This window comes from Delphinus delphis, chromosome 21 (assembly GCF_949987515.2).
Source record: "Delphinus delphis chromosome 21, mDelDel1.2, whole genome shotgun sequence".
NCBI classification, from domain to species: Eukaryota; Metazoa; Chordata; class Mammalia; order Artiodactyla; family Delphinidae; genus Delphinus; species Delphinus delphis.
The window spans coordinates 23,833,365-23,850,574 of record NC_082703.1 but is presented as its reverse complement, the minus strand read 5'-3'; the positions used below and the strand labels follow the sequence as shown (position 1 = coordinate 23,850,574).

The following is a 17,210-nucleotide window of genomic DNA, read 5'->3' as shown; positions in this document are numbered from 1 at the left end:
ATGGGATTTTGTATTTGAGCTTATGTTTTGTAAAATTCAGAGATGTGGGGAATGTGTGTTGGCGTTCTATATGTGAAGATTCATAAACTTTTGGGGTTATAGAGACAGCAGGGAAAGTTTTATTTGAAAATGGGGGTAGAAGGCACTTTGCCTTAATGGTGGAGCTTTTTATGGAGACATGTAAATGCTCTAGGAATAGTTTTTTTCCCTGTATTTTCCTGCATAGTATTAATATCTTACAGAGTTCTCCTGGTTGCCACCTCTATCTTTAAAAGTTATGTATCCTCGGGCTTCCCTGGTGGCGCAGTGGTTGAGAGTCCGCCTGCCGATGCAGGGGACATGGGTTCATGCCCTGGTCCGGGAAGATCCCACATGCCACAGAGCGGCTGGGCCCGTGAGCCATGGCCACTGGGCCTGCGCGTCCGGAGCCTGTGCTCTGCAATGGGAGAGGCCGCAACAGTGAGAGGTTCGCGTACCGCAAAAAAAAAAAAAAAAAAAAAAAAGTTATGTATCCTCTTTCCCTAAAACAATGATCTTTCCACGCAATAAATAGAAAGCTCGTATGAAACTGAAACTAAATTATAAACAGCAAATGTCCAAATCCATAAAGATATAAATACAGGGAAAACTAACTAAATGCTATATGCTATGTTTACTTGCTTCAGTTCATTAAAATAGAAGTTATATAAGAACTTCCTGAAAACTCAATTAATTTTTTTATATATAGTGGGGTACAGAGGAATTCAGAAACATTTACAGCACAAAATGACAATGTCACCAGTTTTCAACATTTCCTAACAGATACACTTACATGTTAGAACATGTTGGCTTGGGAAAACTGAGTATTTAAAACAATGGGGTATTGGAAAAACAGCAACAAACATCCAAAAGAGCAAAAAGGAACAGTAAAAATTACAAGCATACAAGCGGTATATATAGAACAAAAAAGAGGATGTCACAGAAGCTGTTCTTGAAAAGATTTATAACCTGAATTCACATGGGGCACATCATGTAAAAGAGTAATACTAGAAACAAACAAAACACAGATGAAAAAAGGGGCAAATAATTATGGACAAAGCAGATATGGGAATTACTTTCAATTATATGAATAATTCCAAGACAATGACACTAAAAAACACAAATTCTGAGCCTGTTCCCCAGTGTTTGTGGAAACTGACTTTATAAAGATAAGCCCGCTGTCACTGAAAGGCAGCATCTTCCCAAAAAAACCCTCCTAAACACACAGGCCTGGACGTGTGCGTTAGTGTGCATGTGGGATGGGAGCCAAGGGTCAGATAGTAAACTTCCACATGGGGACCGTATTTGTTGGATGTACAGTGGCTTTTTTCTTATGGTTCATACTTGTACGCATTACTTGCATCTTATCTGAGAGTATCAAATAAACAATAAAAGTGATGTCATTTTGAGAAAGCATTTTGAAAAAATGGAAGATGTCACAAAGGACACTATATTAGTTTCCTAGGGTTCCCATAACAAATTACCACAAACTTGGGAGCTTAAAACAAGAGTAATTTATTCTCTCAAAGCCCCCAAAAATGTGCTGGCAGGGCCACATCCCCTCCACAGACTCTGGGGAGCCCCCCCAGCCCCCCGCCCTCCAGCTTCTGGCAGCTCCTGGCCTCTGCTGGCTCATCTCAGTCTCCGTCACCACATGGCCTCTCTCCCTGCGGCTCACACTCCCTCTCATCTCTGACAAAGATACCACTCACTGGACTTAGGGTCCACAATAAATTAAGGAAACAACTTGAGATCTTTTTTTAAAATCTTTATTGGAGTATAATTGCTTTACAAGGTTGTGTTAGTTTCTGCTGTATAACAAAGTGAATCAGCTATACGTATACATATATCTCCATATCCCCTCCCTCTTGTGTCTCCCTCCCACCCTCCCTATCCTACCCCTCTAGGTGGTCACAAAGCACCAGGCTGATCTCCCTGTGCTATGCGGCTGCTTCCCACTAGCCATCTATTTTACATTTGGTAGTGTATATATGTCCATGCCACTCTCTCACTTCGTCCCAGCTTACCCTTCCCCCTCCCCGTGTCCTCAAGTCCATTCTCTGCATCTGCGTCTTTATTCCTGTCCTGCCCCTAGGTTCTTCATAACCTTTTTTTTTTTTTTTTTAGATTCCATATATATGTGTTAGCATACAGTATTTTTTTTTTCTCTTTCTGACTTACTTCACTCCGTAGGACAGACTCTAGGTCCATCCACCTCACTACAAATAACTCAATTTCATTTCTTTTTATGGCTGAGTAATATTCCATTGTATATATGTGCCACATCTTCTTTATCCATTCATCTGTCGATGGACACTTAGGTTGCTTCCATGTCCTGGCTATTGTAAACAGAGCTGCAATGAACATTTTGGTACATGACTCTTTGAATTATGGTTTTCTCTGAGTATATGCCCAGTAGTGGGATTGCTGGGTCATATGGTAATTCTATTTTTAGTTTTTAAGGAACGTCCATACTGTTCTCCATAGTGGCTGTATCAATTTACACTCCCACTAACGGTGCAAAAGGGTTCCCTTTTCTCCACTCTCTCTCCAGCATCTATTGTTTGTAGATTTTTTGATGATGGCCATTCTGACTGGTGTGAGGTGATACCGCATTGTTCAACTTGAGATCTTTAACTGTATCTGCAGACACTCTATTTCCAAATAAGTTCACATGCACAGATCCCTGGGGTTATGACTTGGGCTTATCTTTTTGGGGTCACAGATTCAACCCATGACAGACGTCATTTCAGCCTCCGTTGCAGGTGAATGGTGAAACGCCTCAGAAGCACAGTCAGTGACTAAGGCATGGAGAATGTGAATGTATTTTTTGGCCTCTGTGTGTTCAGCACGACGGACAGAGATTTTAAGTCTTTCCTTCCTAAACTTTATGTGCTTCCAGGAACCTCATTCACTACAAATTGCAGTGCTACCAACATGCCTCTTTCTCTAATATGGAATAAAAATAACATCAAGTATAAAATAATTTCCAGCTTCCTTCAAAAATGTTACTTCAGAGCCTGCCTGTTTTGAAACTTGGTCTCTGAATACTGGCCCCTTAAGCCATGAACAGGATTTCAGGTTAAATGTGGATTTCCACAATCCAGGCTAGTGCTGTGCATAAATACCATGCTTGTGAAGAAAACACTCCCTGAAGCAAGAGAAACTGAATGTTCGTCTATATTGTGGCATAATTTAGTCATCTCTTACCTGGGTGGGATCTTAAGAAAAAAAAAGTTTTACAAAGAAATGTGAGACCTCCCACATTTACATGGTTTACAATGTAAATTGTGCAGTTTAAACTGTTACAGTGTATGAACCCACATTTTGGTAGATGTACACACATCTAATTAACACCTCCACATGGATTCAGAAAATTACAGAGGCTCTGGGGTTCAGGGGCTACCCCTCCAGCCTTTCTTGCCAGGCACGAGCAGTTGCTGTTCCTCACTTAGGACATGTTCAGGGTCTCAGGCAGAACGAGCATGTCCTCCCACCGCCATCCCTGCTCACGTGGACTGTTTCCAGCCTCTGACAATTCCCACATGCTCTTCCCTAGAAGTTACTGGGAGGTACTGTGGGGACCCTCTGTCAGCCTCTTTAGTAAATCAGAAGCTCTCTGGGGGCAGAGAATTTCATGCAATGTTTTATAACAAGAATGATAAATAATAACAGTGGTAATAACTTCAATACTGATGATTAACAAGAACAATGACAATGAGGTTGAGGATGATAATAAGCCCAAGGAGATGGTAGAAAAGATAAAGACTTCTAAGAGTCGCTGACCACGTGACCATTATCAGCACTCATGGGGTGGAGTGGAGCCACACCAAGGTCTGTACGGTGAGGCATGTTCCCTGAGGACAAGAACAAGTAGGAGGATGGAAAAGAAAACTACCAGGAAAAGGTCCTGGATACACATGGGGCTCCCGCGTGCTGACTGGGACTGGAGGACTCTGGGGTGGAGGGAAGGAGACCTACCTCCTTCTGTGGGCCTCACAGCCTCCTCTCCTCTGAGCCTGGACATGTACTCCACTCACCCAACATACCATCCACCTTCCGGTCCTCCTAGAAGCCTAGACAGGGAAATTCCAAGCCTGTACCTTGTAGCTTGCATTTCCAAACCTTAATCTCTCCAGGCTTTTATGGGGATCTGGAGCTGATGACAGTCAAGCAGCCCCTATTCCCACCATACAGTGTACCCCAGAATTCACTGAGGCGAAACACACTTCTCTTCAGCCAGGACGCTGGTTACGGGATTCTCCGACTGCTAAACAGAGGAAACCAAGGGGTGGCTTGGAGAGGGCTTCATGGCCATCTTTACGCCCAATGCACAGCACACTAAGAAAGCACAGCGTGCCTGCTCTGCACAGAGTCAACGCACCCTCCTGCACCCCGCCGACTACATGCCACAGCGCAGCCCCTTCTCCATTCCTCGTCCCTATTCCTGTTCATCTCTCAATTGTGAGCAATTCTGAACCTCTTCTGGGGTATAGGGACCAGAGGGTCAAGGAACAGTTATCCTTCAGGAATGACATCTGAGGCGCAGGCCCTCTCTCTCCGTCGCTCCAGATTGTGCTGGGTCTGGGACGTCCAGAAGAGCTCACATGACCAGGCACCACTTCCCCAGGCTTGGAAATGATTTCATCTGAAACATGCCTGCCTGAGCTGTCTCATAACAAGTGCTCAACCAGTGTCGGCAGTTGTTCTTCCTACTGCATCCACACAACCTCCATGGGCATCTTCATCATTCATGTGACCACCATCATCCTGGAGGGCAGGGGGCCCCAAGGCCAGAAGAATACTGAACCCAGATGGCTCAGGAGTCAAGGGCCCAGAGTCTGGACTCAGCCTGCCTGGATTCCAGCCAGGATCCCCACATGCTGGGCGATGCACAAATGGAGATGGCCCTTGTCCTCACAGGGTTAAGGGGTGGAAATGGTTTCGTGAGTGTAAAGTGCTGAAACCTGGAAGATTATGAGTCATGGCTGTTCTTATTTACATATGGGGTGACAAGGGCAGTTTGCAGGTGATAAGTGAGCAGAAGGGCAAGAGTTCAAGGTGAACCCATCTCCACAGATCCCTAAGACCATTTTGTTACCCCTGTTGCCTTCTGTGGGGGTGGGTCTCTCCATTTGAACCTGTCTTAAGTTGCCTGACTAGATGTATCACCTAGAGAAGCTGTGTCAGAAAATAACACCAAACTGTTAAGATAAAGAAAGCAAAGCAAATAAAAAATTGCCTTACATTTTACAAAAAATGTGCTGAGAATTCCATGCTACAATCTCTTGGGCACAATTAAAGTAGCCAGAACACAATCGGAAGGGAGACAAGAAGATCCCAACACTAGCCCCAGACTTCGGGGCTCTTGACTCACACCAACCGTAATCCCCACAGGTTAGGAATCCTTGGGAAATGTGGAAATGAGAAATATCACCCAGCAGTCACTCCCCTCTGGTCTGGGGTGGATACCAGCAGTCTGAATATTTTCAAGAAGTTGCTTTAGGCCAAAACTGCCCCCAGGATACCACCCCTCATGTTACTCTCATGATTATGGTATGTTACAAGGCAAAAGAGATCTGGCAGATGTGATTAAGGTCACTATCGGTTGAACTTGAAAGATTATGCAGTTAGATCTAATCTAATTACAAGAACCCTTAAAAGCAGCTTTCTCTGGGCTTCCCTGGTGGTGCAGTGGTTAAGAATCCACCTGCCAATGCAGGGGACACGGGTTCGAGCCCTGGTCCGGGAAGAACCCACATGCCGCGGACCAACCAAGCCTGTGCGCCACAACTACTGAGCTTGTGCTCTAGAGCCTGCGAGCCACAACTACTGAAGCCTGTGCACCTAGAGCCCGTGCTCCACAACAAGAGAAGCCACCGCAATGAGAAGCCCGTGCACTGCAACTAGAGAAAGCCCACGTGCAGCAACAAAGACCCAACACAGCCATAAATAAAATTAATTAATTTAAAAAAAAAAAGAAGCTTTCTCTGGATGGAAGTAGAAGGGGAAGAAAGGGAGATTCCAAGTGAGAGATGGACATGTCCTTAGATGGAATGTTAAACCAAGACATACCCAGGTGAAAAGTCTGGGCAAGTAAAAGCAACTTTCTCAGCTTGGAATGGTCAAGGAAGACTCTTGTAAGGGTATATTTTTTATTATAACATGATGGAAGGAGTAAAGGAAGTTAGGAACACAAAGGTTTTTTTGTTTTGTTCTTTTTGCAACAATTAGTGTATTTTACTGTATTTAAATTATACCTCAATAACGTGCTACTAGCATAAAACCAAAAACCTGTACTTATTTATAATATTTATTTAAAAAAAATTTTACTGGAGCATAGTTGATTTACAATGTTGTGTTAGTTTCAGGTGTACAGCAAAGTGAATCAGTTATACAGATACATACATCCACTCTTTTTTAGACTCTTTTTCCATATAAGCCATTAGAGTATTGAGTTCCCTGTGCTATACAGTAGGGCCTTATTAGTTACCTATTTTAATATATAGTAGTGTGTATATGTCAATCCCAGTCTCCCAATTTATCCCTCCCTCCCCTTACCCGCTGGTAACCAGAAGTTTGTTTTCTATATCTGTGACTCTATTTCTGTTTTGTAGATAAATTCATTTGTACCATTTTTAGATTCCACACATAGGCAATATCATATGGTATTTGTCTTTCTCTGTCTGACTTCACTCAGTAATGACAATCTCTAGGTCCATCCATGTTGCTGCAAATGACATTATTTCATTCTTTTTATGGCTGAGTAAATATTCCATTGAATAGATGTACCACAAGGGATTTTTTTTTTTTTAAGATTTGGTGACGAAAACTTCCAAAGAGATGGACTTTAATTTCTTTATGAAGTGGGGTCCAGCACATCTATTGAGTGAGTTAGGTCAGAAGGTGGGTGAAGTGGAGAATATTTGAAATAACGTTGTTCGGGATGAAAGAGTTGGATATGCAAACAATGATGCAAGTCAGGGGTCCTAGAACTACAGACCATGTGCGAATCTTACTTGCTGCACCGTAACAGTTCTAGGTTAAGAGGTGTCTTCAGGTTCTTCGATTTTGAAAAATACCAAAAGAAGAACATTCATGTGTAAAAATTATATATGAAATTCTAATCCTTTTCCCATGTCCTTGTCCACTGGAATACAACCATACTCATTTGTTTATGTCTGGTTGATGGCTGCTTTTGTACAGCTATGGAAAAACCGAGACCTTGTCACAAAGACACCTGCAAAGCATAAAATATTTAATATCTGACCACTTATAGAAAAAGTTTGACTACAGAAAAGATCTGGGTGTTAGCTCCAAAAAGCAAGGAACTCTATTTTTCACACTGATGTATTCTAACAGTACAAAGAAGACACTTAGGGCTTCCCTGGTGGCACGGTTGTTAAGAATCCGCCTGCCAATGCAGGGGACATGGGTTTGAGCCCTGGTCCAGGAAGATCCCACGTGCCGCGGAGCAACTAAGCCCGCATGCCACAACTACTGAGCCTGTGCTCTAGAGCCCACAAGCCACAACTACTGAGCCCACATGCCACAACTACTGAAGCCCACGTGCCTAGAGCCCGTGCTCCACAACAAAGAGAAGCCTGCGCACCGCACTGAACAGTAGCCCCCGCTCACTGCAACTAGAGAAAGCCTACGCACAGCAACGAAGACCCAACGCAGCCAAATAAAATAAATAAATTAAACAAACAAACAAAAAACAAAGAAGACACTTAGCATGTTTATGTGGAATTAGTGAATGATTTCTATGCAGTTTGGGGGATGACCATTAGTAGTAGTTACGTTACTAGTTTCAAGCTTATGGTATCATAATACAATATGTGGTGTTATTTTATCCAGTAGAGCTCAATCACTTACTAGAAAGGTCTCAGAGACAGAAAGTAACGATTTCTCTAGGAAGAGCTGATGAAAGGTGAATGGGGTACAGATATATGAGGGTGGTTAAGTGATGGCGTAGGAAGACATGAAGTCCAGAGTTTGCCAACAGACAAAGACCAGCCCATGTCTCACCTGCTGGCTTTGGATCACTGAGATCAAAGCCCTCCAATGGCCCAGGGCTTGGGGATTTGCACACAGAGATGTCTGGACCTCCTGGGCCTAGCAAGAGCAGAGGGCAGAGGGCAGTGTGGTGGTGAGGATCACATGCTGCTGGGGGCTTAATGTTCACATAGGCAGGGCTGCTACACTGCAGGAATGTGGGAGTGGCTCAGGAGTCCTGCCTTCCTGGCAGGGAGCTGCGCCCCATCAGCTAGCTGGCTGCTCTCCAGAAAGCAGGTGGGTTTAGGGCAGTGGGTGAGTGTCTATCACCCCCCCTAGTGTCCCCCAGGAATCCCCCAATTACACCTCTGCCTGACTTCTGATGGTTTGCTTTTCCCTTCTGGCGTGGTCTTCCACCTGCAAGGAACACGTTTCAAGGTACAGAACTACGTACGACTGCGACTCAAACCACCCCATAAGTACTGATTTGGGCGCTCTGTCACTCATTCAGGGTAGTCTATACTCTATTCTCCCATTTCCTGACAGTATTATTTATCATTGTCGCTGTTGTTGTTATAAGACATTAAATAACATTTCTCTATCCAGTCACGGTCTGATTTACCGGCTAGGATGACTATTTCCAACATATACACACACACACACACAGGTTTCCTGCTCTACCACAGTACCTCCTGATGGCATTTTCCCCAACGAGTGCCTGGAAATTTTCAAGTCCCCTTCCAGGTGCTCAGACCTGCCATTTCTACAGGGGAAGCTTGAAAAGGGCATCCTGTCCTGCCTGAGCCCCTGGAAAATATTCTAAGTTATCTGGGGTCCAGCAAGGGCCCACGGCTGCCCGAAGTTACTTGGAGGCCATCTTTGGGTCACAAGAGTCACTTCAAATTTCCTGAGACCTCTCAGGGCCAACAAACCACCAAGGCAAGTTCAGAAGTCTTGAGAGAAGTCCTCACCTGTGCAGAAATTTCTAAGTACACCCTAGAACCAGGGAACCATTAATGCCACACCAGGTCACAGCCTCACAGCCAGGAAACTCTGAGGATGCCGAGGGAACAATCCGATGGCCCATGAACAGCTCTAAACAAAAAGTACAAGTCCAAATGTCTGACCTGAAGGTGGCCAGCAGAAAGTGCAGCAAGGCGGTCAGCAATGAGAGAGTGCTGCGGCCTTAATATCTGGTGTAGGTGGAGCTTTGGAGGGAAGTAAAGATGGATCCTGAGTCCAGCTTCCCTGGAGGAAACATACACACAAACATATTTAAATGAACCAAAAATAAGAGTTGTTTCTGAATGACAAATTGTTTTCCAAAAGAATTTTCATGCCCTATAATTTTTGCTAATTTCTATTTCAGTATTTTTTTAAAAGAAAGAAGAAAAATGAGTATTGCTCCTATGAGTTGGATTACACAAAAAAATCAATATGACCATCTATTCTAGAACATCCTTCATATAAGCAAAACTTATAATAAATATATAACGTACCATTTGGAAACCATATCGCAATTAAATAAAATCCATACAAGTAGTTTTCTACATTTAATTTGATAGTTTCCATGTATCACTTGGCCTAGTTGACAAAAACCATGAGCTCTATGAAAGTGAGTTCCTGCTGCCCCTAAATGCATCTCTTTCTAAGGCTGCTGCCAAATAAGGTATGACTACTGTCTAACAAGGTGTGCAGGACTCCTTACACAGCATGAACTTAGATTCTTTAGGCCAACTGTTGCTCTTTTGTAATTTCAAACAAAATATTATGCAATTCATAGATACCATTTCTTGAAGAGAAGCCTTATAAATTTCACATTTTAATTTTCATTCTAAAAATATCGAAACAAGCTCAGTGAAACTGTACCATATGAAAAACATTTGAAGAGGAAAAATGGACACTGCATATCTCTAGCAAAAATTAAACACCAAACTACGGTATTTACTCACTCTCTTTCACTCTGTCTTTCCAAGTGCATCAGACCACCTCCCTCCTCTATTTAAACCTCTTTTTCCAGTGGGACATGGGAAAAGTAAAAACAACAGGCAGGGCATTTTGGCCCACAAGAGCCACCGGAAAAAAAAAAGTTTGTCAAGCCAGGAACTGCTTTTGTTAACACGGAACATCAGTGAACTTCATCTATCTCCTGCCTGGCACTCTTAAGATTTTCTAAGTGGCCCTGAGGACCCAAGAGCCACTAGTGTCTGCCTGGAAAGAATGGAGAGGGTGCCTATGCCAGTTAACCTTGCTGCAGAATTTTCTAGGTCAGTTCAGGAGCCTGGGAAATGCTACTACCCAAATGCAGTCCCATGGAAAGCATTCTAGGCCTGCTTGGAAATGTTCTAAGTCCCCTCAGATACCCAGGAAAGGCTGGTGCTGAACTGGAAGGCACTAAGGGGGGCACACACTGAGAAATGACAAATTCTTTAAGTTCTCAGGGGACCCAGGGAAAGACTTGTACCTGTCCCCCTTGGTGGCTAGGAGCGGCAAGGATGACTGGATCCTTGAACATTTGTAGAGGAAAGACAAAAGGAACTTGAAGAGAACATTCACTTAGTTGGAAACCTTAGCTCAAGACCAACTAAGTCAAAAGATCATATAAGCAAGAAAGGAAGCTGTTATATACTACAATGATTAACTAGGTTTGACTGTTAATAAAAACATTACCAACATCCTTACCAAGGACAGGTTAAAATAGTGTAAAGTACCAAATAATATTTTCAATATGTAATAAAGACTGGAAAAGCATTGAGGCCGCTAACCAAACCTGAGACCATACATTTCAAAAGGAAAATAATGTGGAAACTAGAAAGCCATCTAATGAATGGGATGGGATCCACCCTCCTGTTGCCCCTACTATTGCTATTGATCAGGGCCCTCTCCTCCTACTCTGCCCTCCTCCATCTCTCTGATTCCACTGTTGTCTATTTTCATTGATCGCACTGCTTCTTGCTTAGCTCACTCTCTCCCACTCTTACTGTTTTGCCAAGTCCACAGGATCCACCCACTCTCCATCCTCTACTTTGCAGTCTTTTTCCTCACTCTCCCTTGCGAGCTGTCTCCCTGGCTCTCCCTCTTTGTCCCTTTTTCCTCAATCCCCCGCCCACTCGACACCCACAGGGGTGGAACAAAGATGCTCTGCCCAGAAGAGCACACTTTCCCGTGAGACATCGGGAATGTGGACACACGTTGGTCGGTATCGCCAGCGGATAGGATTTGGGACAGAAAGACACGGGGTGTCACTTCACAGGACTGATCCCCTGCCCCCAGCCCGGGGCTCTAGGGCCTTTCTGAGGCGGTGACCGCAAAGGGCAAAGAGCGGCACGGCCAGGCCGCAGGAGGCCCAGGATGGGCAGGTGGTCTCAGGAGAACACTGGGGTCGGTGGAGTCCCAGGGCCGCGGGAGGGCGCGGCGTCCCGGGCTGCCCCGAGGGGCCGAGAGGGGCGATGCGGGGCGCGAAGGGCGAGAGTCCACGTCGCGAGTGGGGACCTGACACGGCGCGGGTCGGGCCGGGAGAAGGTGAAGAGACCGAAGGCAGAAAGGCCTGACGGGGACGGCCTCGGAGCGATTTTTACCGGAAACGGACGCGGACTCGGACCCGGCAGCCGAGCGCCCGGCATCCCGAGTCTCAGGGTGACGCGGGCCGGAGGGGCGAGAACGGGGACCCCCAGAACCTGCGTGTGAAGGATGCGGTCGGGAGGGGGCTGTGGAGCGCGGCTCTGACTCTCAGAGCCGAGGGGCTCACTCACCCGAGGGGACCTTCGCTCCCGAAATCCGCTTCCGCGTCGGCAGGAAATTACGCAATCAGGGCGGGGCCTTAGTCGGGGAGAGGCGGGGCGGAGCAGCGTGGGCGTGGGCGAGGCCTGAGCCTTCCCGCCCAGCTCCCGGCCGTTTCCGGGTCAGCCCCTACCCCGGCCGGACACACCTCCAGCCTCAGCGTTTGGGTGCGTTTGATTCGGCTGGTGTCCGGGGAGCCGGGCTGCTTCCTCGGGGCTTCAAGTTAAGTGTTTCGGACAACTCTAGGTACGAGCTTAGAGCTGTGAGCCCTTTCGTGGTAAATGCTGGGATGTTTCCCTGTTAACATGTTGCAAACGGTTTAGGTCGAAATCCCCTTTCGCGCCTGGAGACTCGTGTCCTGCGAGTGCTCGGGGCGCGACTCGGCCTCGGGCGGGGACCTCGCTGGGTCCAAGTGGGCCGTGGTGGGATCCCGAACAACGTCTGTGGTTCCTGCGCTTGGAATGGGTTATTCAGTTTAGCAAGGGCTGGAATTGTCTGTGCTGGCGATGGAAACCAGAGCGACCATGATTTCCATTTCTGCTGCCGGTTCACCAGAGACGCAGCCCTGGGCTCAGTATCGGGGACTTCATGGGGCTAGGACCTGGGCTGCGAGGCTGAGGGGCTGAGGCATTGCTTTACAAGAATAAAATGTACTGCGTGTGTAGATGTAAATTCTTTTCTCCTTACATTTCACTTGTTCAGTTTCACTCATCTTGAGGTGATTTATGAATGCAAGACCTTTGGGACAAGCGTGGATGCTTATTCATTTCTAAATATATTGTAATTTCACATTTTTCTTTTTCTATATCACAGAGCTATCTGAAAGTTTTTAATTTAAAAAATGTGAGATATTTTAATTTCTTTGTTTTCTATTTCTCAATGTTTTATGTCAAGTTAGGATGAGGCTTACAAAAGAGTCAAGTGATATATATCTGCATGTGTAACTCATTCAGCCTCCCAATCACCTTCTCCACCAAGTCTTCTGCATTTAGGTTTAGACATAATATGTGCTTGGGAGTCTCCATATCGACTGTAGTGATTCCTCTTGGGTCCATATGGGATACATATCTCCCTAGGAGAAGCTGAGTCCATGAGATGGGTACCTTATGCGTAAACCAGTCTTTACACCACATATCTGAGTCTCTGTTTCCTTGGCTGGGGATTAGATCTAATGAAAGCTGAGAAGTTAAAAGAAGTGACATTGCACTGAAGAATAATTTCTTCAGTTTATGTTTTCATTGTCATTATTACTATTTAAAGAAGAGTTTCCAGGGATTCCTTAGAAAAACCACCTCACTAAAGAACTAGTCCCTTTTTTCAGGAGGAAATATAGTCCTATGTAAGCAGTGTTTATTTTAATGGAGATTATTCCTAAACTACTCTCCTCGAGTTTATACACTATTTCAACATAATCATGTGAATTTTTATTTGTACATGGGCTGTTTTTGTGGGTGAATCTTTGAACATCACCTAAAAGATTGTATGAGTGATACATTATTTTTGCCCACCACCTCCAATGGTCCTCAAACTTTTCTGCACATTATCTGGAGAGTGTTAAGCCTTATGCCAACCTCACCAAAATATGTATCTATGGGGGTAGGACTCAGGCATCAGAAAAGCAGCCTTGGAGCATGCATGGCACAGACTTCTTCCTCTCCCCCTGATAATCATCAGTCTAACCAACTTACCAATAAGGGTTGTTCCTTCTATGGAGAACGTTCTCTGTCTCCCTCCTCTATTACCCAGCACCGGTTTCCAGGCTAATTCCTACTCTTCATCAATCTGGTAATTTTTAGGTAATTCTTCCTCAGACAGGCTTTTCTATGCCATCCTCACCAAAATATAAAGTATCATCTAGTAACTTATACTTTAAGGTATATTTCATATACTAACGCAGTTGATAATTTAATAGTAATTTATTTAGGCTTTAAATATAATTTTCCAAAACAGTTATGTCTATTGGAACTTCTACTACATTTGTTAATCAACACACCAATCCTGGTGACTCCAAATTCCTCACTACTCAGTGGCTGCATCTGACAAACACATGACTAGGATATTGATACTGGTTTAAATACAGCCAACTCCCAGAAACTTTCATATATATCTGGAAATCCTGCCAACAAAAGTATCCTTCCAGCTCCATAAGCACTTCAAACCTTATTCATCACACACACACACTCAGACGTACATGCACACACTTTTACTAGTCTCCACAGAAGGGATTGCCCTCTACTACACTGATAAATTAGATCGTTTGAGAAACTGTAAGTCATACCTCAGATGACTGCCTGGAAGTCTACAGTTATCCCTGCATTCATACCCATCCATTACTACTGCTCTCCTGTAAATTGAAGTGTCCTCTCTACCCTGGGACATTCCAATTTCTCCAATTAAGTCCTTGTCTTTCTTGCTATCTTAGGAACTTTATGCTATTGCTTCTATACTAAATCTACTTTACCAGACATATGTCCTATTCTCCTTGATCTCTCTACTCAATATTAACCTATTAAGAGTCTTCCACTTTGGAATAAAATCTTCATCTGAACCTATCTTCTCTCTAGTTTCTGCTCTGCTGTTCCTTCCCAATCAAACTGAAAGCTGAAAGTGTTGTTACCATTTCCTTACATTTCCTCATGCTTTGACTTACTAAAATCACCAACGATAACCCAATAAATTTATCTTGCTGGCACCATTCATGTTATTCCCATCTAACAGATGTGTCTCGAGCTTTCTGAAACCATGTTTATGTCATTTGTTAGATAGGTAAATGTCTTGGTCATCCCGGGCTGCTATAACAAAATACCACAGACTTGGTAGCTTAAACAACACACATTTATTTCTCATAGTTCTGGAGGCTGAAAAGTACAAGGTCAAGGTGTCAGCAGATTTGGTTCCTGGTGATGGACCTGTTCTTGGTTTGCAGAAGGCTGCCTTCTCACTGTGTCTTGATATGGTAGAAAGAAAGAGCTGCGGTCCATTACGGAAAATCCCAAACAAACTTTTTGGCCAACCCAATATTTGAAAGTATTGGTGAACTTGAAATTTTCACCAAAATTAAATGTGTTTCATGGAAAAATGATATATCACAAAAAAGTAGATTTAACACACCTCCTTGTACCTAAAGTTCAGAAAATAAGGAAAACAGAAATTGTATTAAACATTACTTTCTGCTTAAGAGATTTAAACATATTTGCTTAATTAATCCTCATAAAAACCCTGCTGATTTTGGTTTATTTACTATTATCGACTGAACATCTGTGTCCCCCCCCACCCTCCCCCAAGCAAATTCATATGTTGAAGCCCTAATCCCCCATATAATGGTATTTGGAGGTGGGGCCTATAGGAGGTAATTAGGTTTAGATGAGGTCATGAGAGTGGGTCTCCCACGAAGGGATTGGTGTCATTGTAAGAAAAAAGGAACAATGAAGTTTTCACTCACAGATGCACACTGACCCAAGATGTCTTAATTCATGCTGAAGAATGAATTAAGAATGAATGTGGGAAACACTTTAGCCAAAACTCTCATCTTCATTTCCACAAAATAACTCACACAGGAGAGAATCCATATGTCTGTAATCAGTGTGGAAGGGCCTTCAGTCATTCTTCATCTTTAAATAGATATAGGAGAATTCATACTGGAGAGAAGCCATATGAATATCATCTATGTGGGAAAACTTTTGTTCAGAGCACTTGCCTTAGGCGACATGAGAGAACTCACTCTAGAGAGAAGCCATTTGGATGCCATCTCTGTGGGAAAGTCTTTATTCAAAGCTGTTGTCTTAGAGAATATGAGAGAACTCATACTGGAGAAAAATCATTTGGATGTCATTTGTATGAGAAAGCCTTTGTTACAAGCTCTTGCTTTAGAAGACATGAGAAAACTCACTCTGTAAATGTTATGAAGGTTGATGAGTCTTCAGCCACAGCTCTAAACTGAAACAAATCAGAACGCTACATGGAAGAAATTCTAAGACTATATTCATTATGGAAATACCTTCATTTATAATTTATCCTTAAACAACATGAGTGAAATCCACTTGGAGGAGCCCTATATTTATAATCAAGGTGGAAGAGACTTAAGCTGATTTCTAGTTGTGGGGTGCACAAAACTCACTATGAATAATATTCTAATTTCCCTAAAATGGGAAATTAGACAGGAAACTCTTTACCCGGAGGAGTGCATGCTAGGGTAATAACAGAAAATTAGTGCTGGAGAACATATTCAGTGTAATATGCCTGGAAGAAACTTTTACTTGAAGAGATACTATTGTAGATGTAAGATTCCACACTATGTACAAAACACTTTCACTGTAATGAATTAAAGGATGTCTTCAATGATTTTTAATTCCTTAGTTGACATTCAATTTCAAACACTGTATATACCAGTGCTAAGAATCAAACAAAAGATTGGAGTTTGCATCAGAAATCCCTGACTGGGAAAAACACCTATCAATATTTTTGCCATACAATTTAGACATTAATTTATAATATTGCCCAATGGCCTATTATTACAAAAATTTAGGATAAATATCCAGGATTGTGACATCATCTGGGAATTCCGAATGCAGAATTTTGTAACAATAAGCAATAATTTTTTTAATGAATCAAAGTTGTTGCTGAAAAAACTACCATGTTGGTCAGTTTCAACTTTTCATGCAGCAATAATCATAATCATGATGAATACATTCAACCAGAAAGTAACTTTGAATATTAACTGGAAAATGTAGAACACAGGATGATGTGTTATTACTATACTGTTAATATATACATACATCACAATGATGAATTAAAGGTCAATAAATAGATAATTTGTGAATGAAGTCTGCTGGTGCATAACATTTCTTTTAAAAATACCGTTATTGAGACAAAGAAAGGCATAACATTATGATAAAGGGGTCAATTCAAAAAGAGGATAGAATGGCTGTACATATTTATGCACCCAACACAGGAGCACCTCAGTAAAATAAAGCAAATATTAAGAGACCTAAAGAGTGAAATACACATCAATATAATAACAGTAGCCGACTTTAATGCCCCACTTTCATCAATGGATAAAACGTGTAGACAGAGTCAAAAAGAAAATCGTGGCCTTAAATGAAACATTAGGCCAGGTGGATTTGATAGACTTGTACAGAACATTTCATCCAAATGCAACAGAATACACATTCTTCTAAAGGGCATGTGGAACTTTCTCAAGAATAAACCATATTTTGGTACACAAGTTTCAATAAATTTAAGAAGACTGGAAAAGATGCTTGTTATAATTTCAATCACAATGGTATGAAACTAGAAATAAACTACCAGAAGAAAGCTGGAAAAGTCACAAATGTGTGGAAACTGAACAATATGATACTGAACAGCTACTGGGTCAATGAAGAAACCAAAGGAGAAATCAAAAATTACTGGAAGAC

General features: G+C 43.0%; 1 long non-coding RNA gene across 1 annotated transcript in view; it reads right to left on the bottom strand.

Annotated features, from left to right (window-relative positions):
- The window catches only part of LOC132417573 (uncharacterized), a 73,603-nt gene extending 61,799 nt beyond the window's left edge, over positions 1 to 11,804 (bottom strand). The window contains exons 1-2 of the long non-coding RNA XR_009517876.1: positions 11,769 to 11,804; positions 9,144 to 9,264 (exon numbers count right to left, since the gene is read on the bottom strand). This is a non-coding gene — a long non-coding RNA (uncharacterized lncRNA). The remainder of the gene's footprint in view (positions 1 to 9,143; positions 9,265 to 11,768) is intronic.
- Between the last annotated feature and the right edge of the window lie 5,406 nt (positions 11,805 to 17,210).